At 47.7% G+C, this 12,320-nt stretch overlaps 1 long non-coding RNA gene across 2 annotated transcripts in view; it reads right to left on the bottom strand.

The window, feature by feature from the left end:
• LOC113601933 (uncharacterized) overlaps nt 1-12,320 on the bottom strand; it is a 257,395-nt gene that overhangs the window by 243,160 nt on the left and 1,915 nt on the right. For both annotated transcript variants that reach the window (XR_008298986.1, XR_008298985.1), the window contains exon 2: nt 10,490-10,651. This is a non-coding gene — a long non-coding RNA (uncharacterized LOC113601933). The remainder of the gene's footprint in view (nt 1-10,489; nt 10,652-12,320) is intronic.

Here is a 12,320-nt window from a genome sequence, read left to right as displayed (position 1 = left end):
CTCCCGGACCATGAGCCCCTGCAAGAGGAAGAGGAGGAAATTCTAGACCCAATTCATCCCCCAACACACTGAGAACCTGCCGACCTCCATTTTCCATCCCAGACCCCCTGAAGAAGGGGAGGGACTTGGGGAGTCCTACCTTGTCATGTACCATCAATAAAGTATACTGTACCCAGTGAAAGAAAGAAAGAAAGAAAGAAAGAAAGAAAGAAAGAAAGAAAGAAAGAAAGAAGAGGAGAGGAGAGGAGAGGAAAGGAAAGAAACAGAATCTCTCTTAATGTATTTCTGCCTTGACATATCTTTTAAAAAGCTTTACAATTTTTTATTTTATTTTTTTAATATTTATTTATTAGAGAGCCAATACACATGCACGAGCAGGGGAGGGGCAGAGAGAGAGAGGGAGAGAGAGAATCCCAAGCAGGCTTCGCACTGGCAGCGCAGAGCCCAACTCAGGGCTCCGTGTCACCGAACGGTGAGATCATGACCTGAGCCGAAATCAACAGGTGGAAGTTTAACTGACAAGCCACCCACACGCCCTAAGTTTTACAATTTTTTACCGTCAGGATGATTTCTATTGCTTTCATTGTGGGTTGTTTTTTTTTTTTTTTTTTTTTTACCACATTTTGTATATAATCCATTAAGTTTACCTGAATTTGCTCTCAGTCCTTTTTTTGTTTGGTTTTGCATTATTTTTCTTTGTTTATTTGAGCAGAGTTGACACACGACGTTAGGTTAGTTTTGGGCGCACAACATGGGGATCCCATTTCTCTGGAAGTTATGCTGCTCTTGGTTCTTTAATAAATAAATTTAAATTTTTTTTTCAACGTTTTTATTTATTTTTGGGACAGAGAGAGACAGAGCATGAACGGGGGAGGGGCAGAGAGAGAGGGAGACCCAGAATCGGAAACAGGCTCCAGGCTCCGAGCCATCAGCCCAGAGCCTGATATAAATTTAAAGATGATACAATAGGTTCACTTTCACCCAAACTAGGAAGTCTGTGATCTCTCACTTTTTATTGAAATGTTCCAAACCACCTTTCCAAATTCTAAAAAAAAAGCGTATTTAAAGTTTATCAACTTTTCGAGTAAGCTTTATGCCCCTCGTTTATGTTCAGTCTCCTCTTCCAAGTGTTCAAAAATATATTCTAGAGGCCTTAACACATTCCACACTGCAAGACTCAAACAGCTTCGCCTTGGACAGACATCCTCATCACACTCACACTCTCGAAAGAAAAATGCAAGCTCGGCCAACCTGAAAAGAAAACCTGTAACAGATACAACACCTTTAGGCAGGGGCAGCGGGTGACAAGGGAAGGAAATACCCGAGGTGACTCCTGATTGCAGCTATATTATTTGATTTTTGCAAATTTGCAAAAACGTATGGCCATGGGAACACATTTGTCCCCTCCCAGTCCTTGGAAGGACCCTGAAACAGAATCTGCAGGTTATCCCAACAAGGGGATAACATCGACAGAGGCCCCAGGGGCTTGAGGGGGAGCTGTGGGTGATGCGATGCTCAGGAGGGTTCGGTGTTTTTTTCAAATGGATGGGGGAAGGGAGAAGGGGAGCTTAGTATTTAATGGGTACAGAGTGAGTTGGGGAAGATGCATAAGGTCTGGATGGACAGTGGGGACAGTGCACAACAACGTGAATGTACTTAATGCCCCAGAACTGTCCACTGAAAAACAGTTATAGTGGTAAATTTCACGGTATGTATATTTCGCCACGCCAAAATAAATTTTAAAACACATACACGTTCAAACGTTATCAATTTTTTTCAAAAACGGAGTCTGAAGACAGCTGCAAAGGACCCGCCCATCCACACGCACACCAAACATTTTCCAAAGCATGGGACACACTCACACACCTACCTGTTATTTTGCAGTTATGTGTAGATTTGCTTATTATTTCCCAAACCCGTTTAAAGGTGTTGATTTTCAGATTTTGCCATAATGACTACCTTTCAATCAGATAATAAAAGCAGCCAAACGCCTGTAAAAGCGTGCAGAATGGTTCACCATCTAGAAGTGGCCCTGACTTCTGGCTAGCTCGTCTTCCCAGGGACGAGGGGTGTCTGTCGTGCTTAAGTGCCAGCTCTCGGGTCCCCCGGATATTCTTTCACTGAAGGCACTCTTCCACCTGCTGTCGTCCTGGGAGATTCCCTGCCTTCCGCCTGCCCCCGGGTCCCCCCACCTCCAACCAATTCCTCTGCAGGTAACAGGTGGCTGGAGTTCTTCCCGCTGAATTCGAGAATCTCCTTCCCACCAGCCCAAGGGCTGATCCCCTCTAACCCCCCCAAGCTGTGCCTGGACCCCCTCCACGGGGCATCCATCACCGGGCCCCGGCCCTCTGGGGCAAACAGCGCTGACCGTGCACCCCAGTGTGGTCAGCACTCCTAGGAGATCTCCTTTGCTCCCTTTACGAAGATTACAAAATTACATTTTCTAAGCCCTTCTGCTCTCTAAATGTACAACACCCGCACCCCAACCCTACCTGCATCCCCAGCTCTGGAATATGAAACCAAGCGAAGCCCCGAGATGGGCAGAAATGCAAACCACGGGGCCTCCCAAGGACGCCGTGCCGCTGGGAAGCACCCAGCTACGCCTTTCAACATCTAACACAGCACACAGTGGGGTATGAATGTGGATTCCAGCCTTGCCTCTGGTATCTTACAAGATGGCTCCCTGAATATAATTCCAAGGAAATTGAGGTTATTCTTGGGAGGGAGGGAGAGAGGGAAGGAAGAGCAGGCTTGGCCTGTTCTATGACTGAATTGCACTCACCGTTCCTTTGTGGCACAGAAACCGTAGGTCAAATCCAGGACCTTCCTGCAGACCAGAGGGAAATGTTCTCCCAGGAATATGAGCCTGGCCTCTTACCTCGTAATAATACCCCCCAAGTCTCCTGCACTGAGAATCAGCAAAGATGAGGACACAGGGACCCGGGCCCCCTGCCCGCCATCACTCTGCATCATTTAATTGACCGTGTATGTTTCCCAGCTCTGAGCTCCGGGAGCCCAATCGTGCTTTTTCCAACCACAGGAAAAATCGTGAAGCTTCGTTTTCCTTAGATTTATCCTTTTGCCTTATTTTTGGAGTTTTCTAAAATTAAAATCCCAATGTCCAGACCCTGGCTATTTAAAAACAGGCAAGTTAACTTCCGCTGCAGAAAACGGCCCTTTAAATAATTTCCCTGGAGGCCCCGAGATTCCTAAAATGAAGCCATCTGAGGAAGCTGGGAGGTAGGAAAGGAAAGAGAGAGAAGTGGTAATTGAGGAGATACTGCCCTCATTTTGCATCCTTGATTTTCCTTCCAGAATCTTCTGAGGCCTGTGATCAAAGGACCTCCCATTGCCACCGCCTCACCCTGTACCACCTCCCACAGCTGTGGGTCTAGGGAGGCCCACCTGAGTTTAGCAGCACTGCCCCCTCCTTGGAGTGACGCCAGGGGAGCCCTATGCCCCACTGTGGGTAAGGAAGAGACCTTCCTAGCGTCTGACGTGAGTTGGTGTCATTATTTGGGGGCTCGCTGCAGAAAGGCCCCCCAGGCTTCCCATCAAAACAGAATGTCACAGCCACAATGACATGGAGATCCCATTACTGAAATCAGTAGATCCAATGATTTGGGGAGTTCACAGATTTTTTTTTTTAAACATGAAGAAATATATACATATTTGCTAACTTTTGATTGTGCCAAGAAAGATATTTTTAAAACAACCACTTTCTACTAGCACTTTTTCAGAAGGAACGCTTTACCAATTAGATCTTCAGATTTACTTGAATTTTGTCTTTTAACACTTTCCTGGCAATTAAAACTGAGAGTATTTGCTTTTTTGTCTAGCATATCTCCTGGGGACCTTGTCTTATTTCCAGCTTGTGTTCTAGTGCCTGGAATCGTGTCTGCCACGTTAATGTGCACAATAAATGCTTGTTGAATAAACAAAAGAAGAAGAAGAAGAAGAAGAAGAAGAAGAAGACAGAGGAGGAGGTGGAGGAGGAGGAGGAGGAATGCTTTGCATGCCCACACGTGCAGAAAGAGAAACTTTCAGAGTAAAGAAGAGCCTGTGAGTTAACAATGAACCTGGAGCTTTCTGAAAAAGCCAACCACTGTCGGAGAAGTCCTAATTTGGGGTACCAGCCCCCTCCCTTGGCACTGCGTGGGGACCTAGGCTACATCTCCGTCTAGCAAAGATGATGAGTGGGTTTGAGGGCCCGAAGTTCTGCTGTGAATTTCTCCAGGAAATGTACATAAGAATGAATCAACTCCCCCGAAAGTCATCCCCTCCCTGGAGAAAGAGCAGAAACATGAAAGACTAGTGACCAAAACGTGATGCCCATTCCTTACCCACAGCTCACCGCCCACCAGTGTGGGTTTCCAAGGTCGGCTTAAGTCTGAAGCTTCTGATTCCATCTCGGTGGAGATAGAGGCCTGTCCGGGGGCGGGGCTAGCACTGTGGTGTGATCTGCTCCAGCATCAGCATGGAACGGAGTGCACCTGCTTTCCTCCTACCATAAGGCCCAAGTCACTTCAAATGCCCCCCTCAAAAGACCCCGGAAGGCATCTCTAGACCCCAAGTCTGCAAAACTTTGGGGACTCAGTGGAGAGCAATAGCAGACCTGCAGAATGGAGAAATGGACGCCTTCGTTCTGATAAAGACGCTGACGCCCCAGCTTTGTGCCAGGCGGGGAGCCCCATCATCACTCCAAAGCAATTTGTAAGGGATTGGAGGCCCTTGAAAGGGGGGCGCACCGGTGACCAGGGTTGTATAATCCTGGCCTCTTAGTCACAGCTGACTCTTTTTCACAAATGCACCTTCTGAGTATAGGCACTGTCCAATTTATATTCTAACGGGAGGAAGGACAGGGCCCCTTGGGAGCTTGGCGTGAGCGGCAAGAATCAAGTTCCCTTCTCCCTGCAAATATTCGCCCACCTGAATGTGTGCTTCTGAGGATGAAGGAGGAACCTGACGACCGGGAAATAAGACATGAAGACAAAGCTCTTTTTAAAAGGGGAACAAGGAGATGAACAGGCCTTTAGAAAAAGACTAAAGACATAAATGCAAATGGCCAACAAACCGATCTAAAATATTTAGCGCTACTGGTAACTTTTTTTTTTTTTTTTTTTTTGAGGGGGTTGGGCGGGGAGAGAAATCAAACAGGGGAGGGGCCGAGAAAGAGAGAGGGTCCCGAGCAGACTCTGAGCTGACAGCATGGAGCCAGACGCGGGGCTCCAACTCATAACATGACCTGAGCCAAAATCAAGAGACGGTCACCCAACCAACGGAGCCACCCAGGGGCCCTACCAGTGGTAACTTTTTAAAAAATGTAAATCGATACAGTGAGTTACCATGTTTCGTACATCCTGCCTGCAAAATAATGTTACAATAGATCTTGTTTCCTGGGGTCTGAGGAAATTGACCCCACAGCAGGAATAGAAACAATTACAGTCTTTCTGGAAGTCAGTTTTTCTCTACAGAGCAAACCTCAGAAACATGCCTATGCTTTGACTCCATGGTTTCATGTGCACAAAGGTTCTAGGAAATAATAAAGAACACACAAGATGTCTTTATGTAAGGGTGTTCCCTAAATATCCAACAACAGGGAGTTGTTTAAATCAGCTATGGTATACCTAAGTAATGGAACAGGGGAAGCTTACATGATATGGTAGCTGTGTGTTTGTTGAAATGGAAAACAGCTAAGTTGTTAAGTTGTAAAAGAGTTTCAAAAATAGTAAGCTTACATTTTTTTTTCTTTTGGTTAACCCATTATTTCAATCAATAAATATTACTAAGCAAGAAGAATGCATCAAGGATCAAGATAGATAGTTCCTTGGTCTTCTAAAGATTGCGTTTACCAGGGCGAGGTGGGGGGGGGGGGTGTCTGCGGGTTGGATAACAAAAAATAACTAAGTCGGTGAGACAATTACAGTATGAGAACTGCTATACAGGAGATTAGAGTAGGTGACATAGGGGGCCTGGGTGGCTCAGTTGGTTTGAGCATCTGACTCTTGATTTCGGTTCAGGTCATGATCCCGTGGTTGTGACATTGAGCCCTGAGTCGGGCTCCTGGCTCACAGCTCAGAACCTGCTTAAGATTCTCTCTCTCTCTCTCTCTCTCTCTCTCTCTCTCTCTCTCTCTCTCTCTCCCCCTCTGCCCCTCTCCCCTGCTCATGCACACTCTCTCCAAAATAAATAATAATAAAGTAGGTGACATAATAGAGATCTTTCTGAATTTTATACTGAGACCTGAATAACGAGAAGGAGGAAGCAATGAGAGTGTTCCAGACATAGAAAATAGCTCATGCAAAGGTCTTAAGGCAAGATGGAGCTTTAGATGACATGTTTAGATATAGCCGGGACCTGTGGCTAAAGCAAAGTGAAAGAGAGGCAGAGTGGTAGGTGAGGCCAGAGAGGGGCTAGGGGCTGGATCATGTGGGGTTTGATAAACCAGGGTGAGGAGCTGGGATTTTATTCTATGTGCTATGGGAAGACACTGTAGGGCTCAAGCGGGAGGTATGATCTCATTAATGTCACTAAACGTCACTCTGGCCACCGTGTGAAAGAATGGATTTAAGAGCACAAAGAATGGAGGCAGGGACACCAGTCACGGGAGCCGCTGCAATCATCCAAGCCAGGCTTAAGGCAGCAGGTGGATGTGGAGAGAAATGGACGCAGTCAGGATTTATTTTGGAGCGAGTACCAACTGTATTTGCCAGTGGGTGGATGACTCCAAGGACTTCCCCCTCTTTCCTCCTGTTCCCCCTCGGATGCTCCCAGCTCTACACCCGGTCCTGTCCTGCCAAGGATCATCATTACCTCCTGCCTTTGGCTTCTGTGGGGTTCCTTGCCCCATAAACAAAATCTCCCTTTCCTCAACCTACCTCAGGCTGGTCTTCACTTCTGGCAACCCTGACTGAGGCCATCGAACACCTGCTGGGTTCCAATCCTCCCGACAGCCCTTCAAGGACACTGCTTGTGTCCACGGCACTGGACACAAGCAAAGCTCAGAGAGGTGAGGCAGCCTGCCCCTCTGCCAGCAAGGATTCAAACCCAGGTCTTCAGGGTCCAGGGCCAGCACATCCTCCTCTGTGCCACGCTGGATGACCAAGATGTACCCCGGTTGCTGGCTGACTACCAAATACCGCTAGCTGTGCCCTGAAATCTCAGCTCCTCTGTTCCCCCAAAGAAGAACAATGGCTGCCGGCTGACATTAATTTCCCGGCCTCCCTTGCAGCTAGGTGCGGACGTGCTCCTTTCTCCAGTGAACTATTAGGAGAGATGACGATGCAAACAGAAACCGTGCTTCCTCCACCGCTTTCCCCTCCCTGCAGGCAGCAAGCCAGCCTTGGCGGGAAGCCAGCTTCAGTTATGCAGATCACAATAAGGCTTTGGGGGATTGTGGAACAATGACTTGGAAGGGAGCTGAAGCCCTTGAATGGCCACACCGAGCCGAGTCTGCCCCCAGCCTGCAAAGCCCACCCGGACCTTTCCGTGAGACAGAAAGCATATAAGCTTTAATCTTTAAGTGCTCTACGGTCAGGTGTCTGTTCAGCAGTCCCGCCTTACCTTAACCGATGCATCACCTCAACGTGATCTACATATTTCAAATACCAGCGACCTCTCTTGTTGAACAGTCATTGAGCCCCTCAATCAATACTTCTAGAAAACGCACAGATCCTTGAGTTTCCCCATTTCTGTCCATGGCTGAATTTCTCCAGTCTGTGCACTCAAGTGAATGCCTCATGCTCTCCGAAGAGTACCTTTCAAACCCGCTTTGAGTTGGAAACCAAAATTAAGAAGACCTACATCGCCATGCACGAGAAACAAATTTTTTACATATTACTTATAAACAAATATTTGAAGTATCGTATTCTTTCTTAATAAATGCTCAACAATTGAAAGCAAAATTTAAAAGTCATGCATGCTAATATTAAATCTGCTAGAAAAAAGAGGGTTATTTTGTTTGTTTGTTTGTTTGCTTTGTTTTGTTTTGAACTGGGCTCGTTCCAGAGAGTCCAGCTCTTGGGGGAACGTGGGATCTGGTCTTCAAATGTTAATGAATCATTTTACTTTTCAAAATTGTGGTGGGTTAGTCAGCGCGCAAGACAAAAACCCTGGTTGATCACGATGAGAATTTATTTATGTCAGCCAGTGAGTTTCTTCCCAAAGGGTCCAAATGGGGAAAGGACAGTAAGAAAAAGGGGGGCCACATGCTTAATGGGAAATGTACCGGTTTGGGACTCGGATGGGTATGGATCCCAATCCTGACTCGACTCTGTGCTCGTCAACCCATTTAACTTCTTTGAACCTCAGTTCCCTATAAAATATCAGTACTTATACCCACCTCATAGAGTGTCATGGGGACTAAGGAAGCATCCATAACACAGACAGAATGTTCTGGCAGGCTCGGCCCTCGGGAAATGACCGCAAAGCAAAACCCAAGCTAATCCTGCCTCGAGATGAGGAACTCAGCAAGCCTGGCCCCTTTGCCAAGTCGCCATGAAGGAACACGGCATGCCAGCTGGCCTCAAGGTTTCTAAATTGTCAAGGACAGGCTTCTGTGGGTGCTGTTGTGGGGCGGGCACATATGCTCACTGACCACATCCCAGCGTTGTCCTGCAGCTGTGGCTGCCCAAACCTTCCAAGTATCCTCGTGGCTAAACCAGCCAGCAAAGCACAGTCAAGGCCTCATGGAAAAGTCTGCTTTCCAGTCACCTTATTCTGTTGTCCAAATTCATGAACAACAATGAGGGAAGGCCCTGTTTGCCTTCTACTCCTGAAGCTGATCATTCACTTTTTAACCAAAACAAGCAAAATCAAAACAAAACAAAAATCATGCATTTGCCTTCATTATGGTCCTCACCATTAGAAAACCAATGACTGGTGTCTGGGAAAGAGGCTAAAGAGAGACAATGGATTAATTAGGTCTTTTTTGTAATGGGCACGGGTACTGGGTTTTTAGCTTAAACAGATGTACACAATATCAAATATGGAAAAGCAAGTAATTTCCTCCGTATAGTTTTGAGGCTCCCCTCCCCCCATGCTGAGACCATGATGGTTGGTCTGATGGCCATCACCCCCACTCTTTTCAAGCTTCTCCTCGTGACTCCCCAGCCTCTGCACTGAGCACCCACCGTCTCCAGCACCTCGATACCCCTCCATCTCCCGATGAAGCAGCCAGGTGTTCAGTCAGCCACTGCTTCCATATGTGTTCTTAGCCCCTTGACTCATGCTCTCGATAACGTCATGCCAAGATTATTAGGGTCTTCTAGCTGGTCTCCACCTCCTGTTTCTCCAAACCATCTTCCAGGGGCCTACCGAAAGTGCAGCTTCATTTATGTCATTCCCCCCCCTCAATAACCTTCAACGTCTCCCTGTTGCTCATTCCGCAACCAAGATTTTCCACCATATGGCGCTAACCTGTCTTCTCAATCACATCTCTCCTCCAGCACCCACATTCCAACCAGACTTCATCACTCACTCCTTACTGAACGTGCCCACCTCTTGCCATCTCCATGCCTTTTTCATGTGATTCCTCTGCCTGGAGTCCTCAGCCTCCTTGCCATTCATTCATTCACACCCCGAACTCAGAGCTAACCATCAGAGACCATCTCAAAGGATACGTCTTCCATAAGGACTTTCTCCATCCCTCCAACCTAACTTCTAAATCTCATGACATTGTATTTGCACTTTTCTTCTGTCTCTTGTTCCCCTCTACCTTACAGTCAACTCCTAAACGCTTCTGAGCACCGTCTGGTTGGAAGGGAAGGCCGGGAGACTGGGCTTAAACCCCTACTTGAGAAAGCACTGGTTTTACTAGAATTACATGGGAAGGGAGAAGGCCAGACAGAGCGGCTCAGGCACAAACAACCCTCCCCCGCCCCCCCGCCATGCCACACAGCTACTGAAGCCTTCTTGGCCTTTTTTTTCTTTCTCCCACTGGTCTGCAAGTGCCTTTTTTTTTTTTTTTAAGTTTATTTCTTTTGAGAGAGAGCGTGCATGCAAGCTGGGGAGGGGCAGAGAGAGAGGAAGAGAGAGAATCCCAAGCAGGCTCCACGCTGTCAGTGTGGAGCCCGACGCAAGGCTCAAACTCATGAACCATGATATCATGACCTGAGCGGAAATCAAGAGTCCGCTGCTTAACCAACTGAGCCACCAGGCGCCCCTGGACTGCAAGCGGCTTTACGGGTAGAGGCTGTGTTCCCTGAGGGGACACCTGCTGCAGGGTCGAGCACAAACACCAGCATCCTGACACCAAGAGGGTTGGGATCGTAAGGGCAGACACGCCCCTGGGACGCGTCCAGCCTGTGCAGCTTCTTCGGTGCAAAACAAGCAGGTCCCCAGCACCCAGTCCCTCCTGGCGTCTCACCGAGCCCAAGCGGGGGACAGTCTTTCCCTCTTCCTCTAACAGGCTTCTGTGAGAGCTTGTGTCCCGCTCCTCCTTGAAGCTGCCCTTTTCCTTTTGAACCTACCTTTACCCAGAAAAACATACCGGCGTGGCCCCCAATCCAAAGAGACAGCCCCCGATGCCAGCCCCGAGTGAAGGGTCCCGCCAATGCACTCCACGTTGTTTTGTCAGCTGGGAAGAAATCCTTCGTCACTTTCCCCAGGAATCCACCTTCTGAGGGTGTGCTCTAGGCCAGCAGGCGCCACCCTGTATTTGAAACAGCCAGAGACAGCAGATCAGCCCACACCCTGGTAGCACCGGTGGGTGTGGTGCCTCGTTCCACCAGCTGGAGCCCCAAGGGCGGGACTGATCACTGTGCCCTTCTCGGCAAGCTAATGCTCTCCCCATGGAGTAAGGGCTTCCAGAAGCAGTCTGAAGATACATCCAGCCACTGCACATATCCCTAACCTAAAAAAAAAAAAAGAAAGAGAGAGAGACAGAGAGAGAGAGAGAGAGAGAGGCCAAGAAAGGGTGGAAGCCACAGCTCTCCCGTTTGCCTACAAAAATGTGAGGCCAGGGCTCATGAGTTCAAGCCCCGAGTCAGGATACCTGTGCGGACAGCTCAGAACCTGGAGCCTGCTTCGGATTCTGTAACTGTTTTTCTCTGCCTCTCCCCTGCTCTCTCTCTCTCTCTCTCAAAACATAAACATGAAAAAAATAACAAAAATAAATGTGAGGCCAGATTTTAACCTCTCCCTTGGCAACTCCGCATATGGGACAAGAGAGGAGCTGATACAGACATCACTGTTGTACTGCATTCCATACTCACTTCCCCTACCCCTGTTTCTTAATGGCCTTACTTTTTTTTTTTCTTTTTTTTAACACTTGAGCCCAGGTTAGCCTGTTTCCTGTTCATATTTGTAAGGAATCCAGGCCCTCGGCAGTAAAGAAAGACAAGCATCCCCTGGAGCTTTATATTAGGAATGTTTCTAGAGTGTTGGTGGAAAGCATGTACATTTGTTAATTTGCACCCTAAACACACCCCATGGCCTCATTTAACTCTGAGTGCTCATGTGTGTCTTGTAACTACCTATGCATGGTTCCAACTTAATCAAGTACTTAATGAGCAGCATTAATATTCGTTGTCATCTCCATGGGAGCCTACGCTCATCAAGGTAAATATCTGTGGGCTGTATCCAGAGTCTGTGGTTGAACTAAGAATTGTCTGTCCTCATCCAGACAGCCAACTCTTTGTCCCCCAAGATGGGAAAACCCTGCTGGGTACTTTCCGAAGGTTTCTTTGTAAAAACGAGATGCTTCCACTTTCGGATCTTTTGCAGATGCCAAGCGATTTGGAAGAGCGGTAAGAAACTCACTATCTGGGTGGTAGTCATTCAGGGAATCTCGTGGCATGCCTCTTAAGTGCCCACGGGGGGTGCGATGATGACCTACCCTCATGGTGCCTACAGTATGGTGGGAGACACCTACATTTATGGAAAGGTCACCCTAAGGAATAGGTGAGATCAGCGTTTGGCAGGAAACGCGCGGGGTGCTGGGGGAGCCATTCCCCAAAGGAGAGATATTGGAGCTGAGCTGAAAGATGAACGTGGGGAGAAATTAGTTCTTCAACGGCTATTAGGGCCGGAGCGTGCATTTGCACACAAGTACGCACGCACACCCACCGAGTACAACTCCTCTATTTATGGCGGGAGAAAGGGGGCCCAGCCAGAGCTAATTATAGAAAACCGGCGATCCCAATATCTAATCCCTTCCTGCTAAATCACATGGATTTTATTTACATCCCAACCATAGATTATTTCAATACCTTTGGCCAATAAAACGCAGAATATTGAGTTAAAACCACATCCCTCAAGACCACAAGCATAAATAACGATCGTGTTTTAACGTGGATGGAACCTTTTCATTTTGCAAATCC

This window comes from Acinonyx jubatus, chromosome B3 (assembly GCF_027475565.1).
Source record: "Acinonyx jubatus isolate Ajub_Pintada_27869175 chromosome B3, VMU_Ajub_asm_v1.0, whole genome shotgun sequence".
Classification (NCBI taxonomy): Eukaryota; Metazoa; Chordata; class Mammalia; order Carnivora; family Felidae; genus Acinonyx; species Acinonyx jubatus.
Note: the sequence above shows the minus strand (reverse complement) of the source record. Positions and strands in the feature narration are given on the sequence as shown.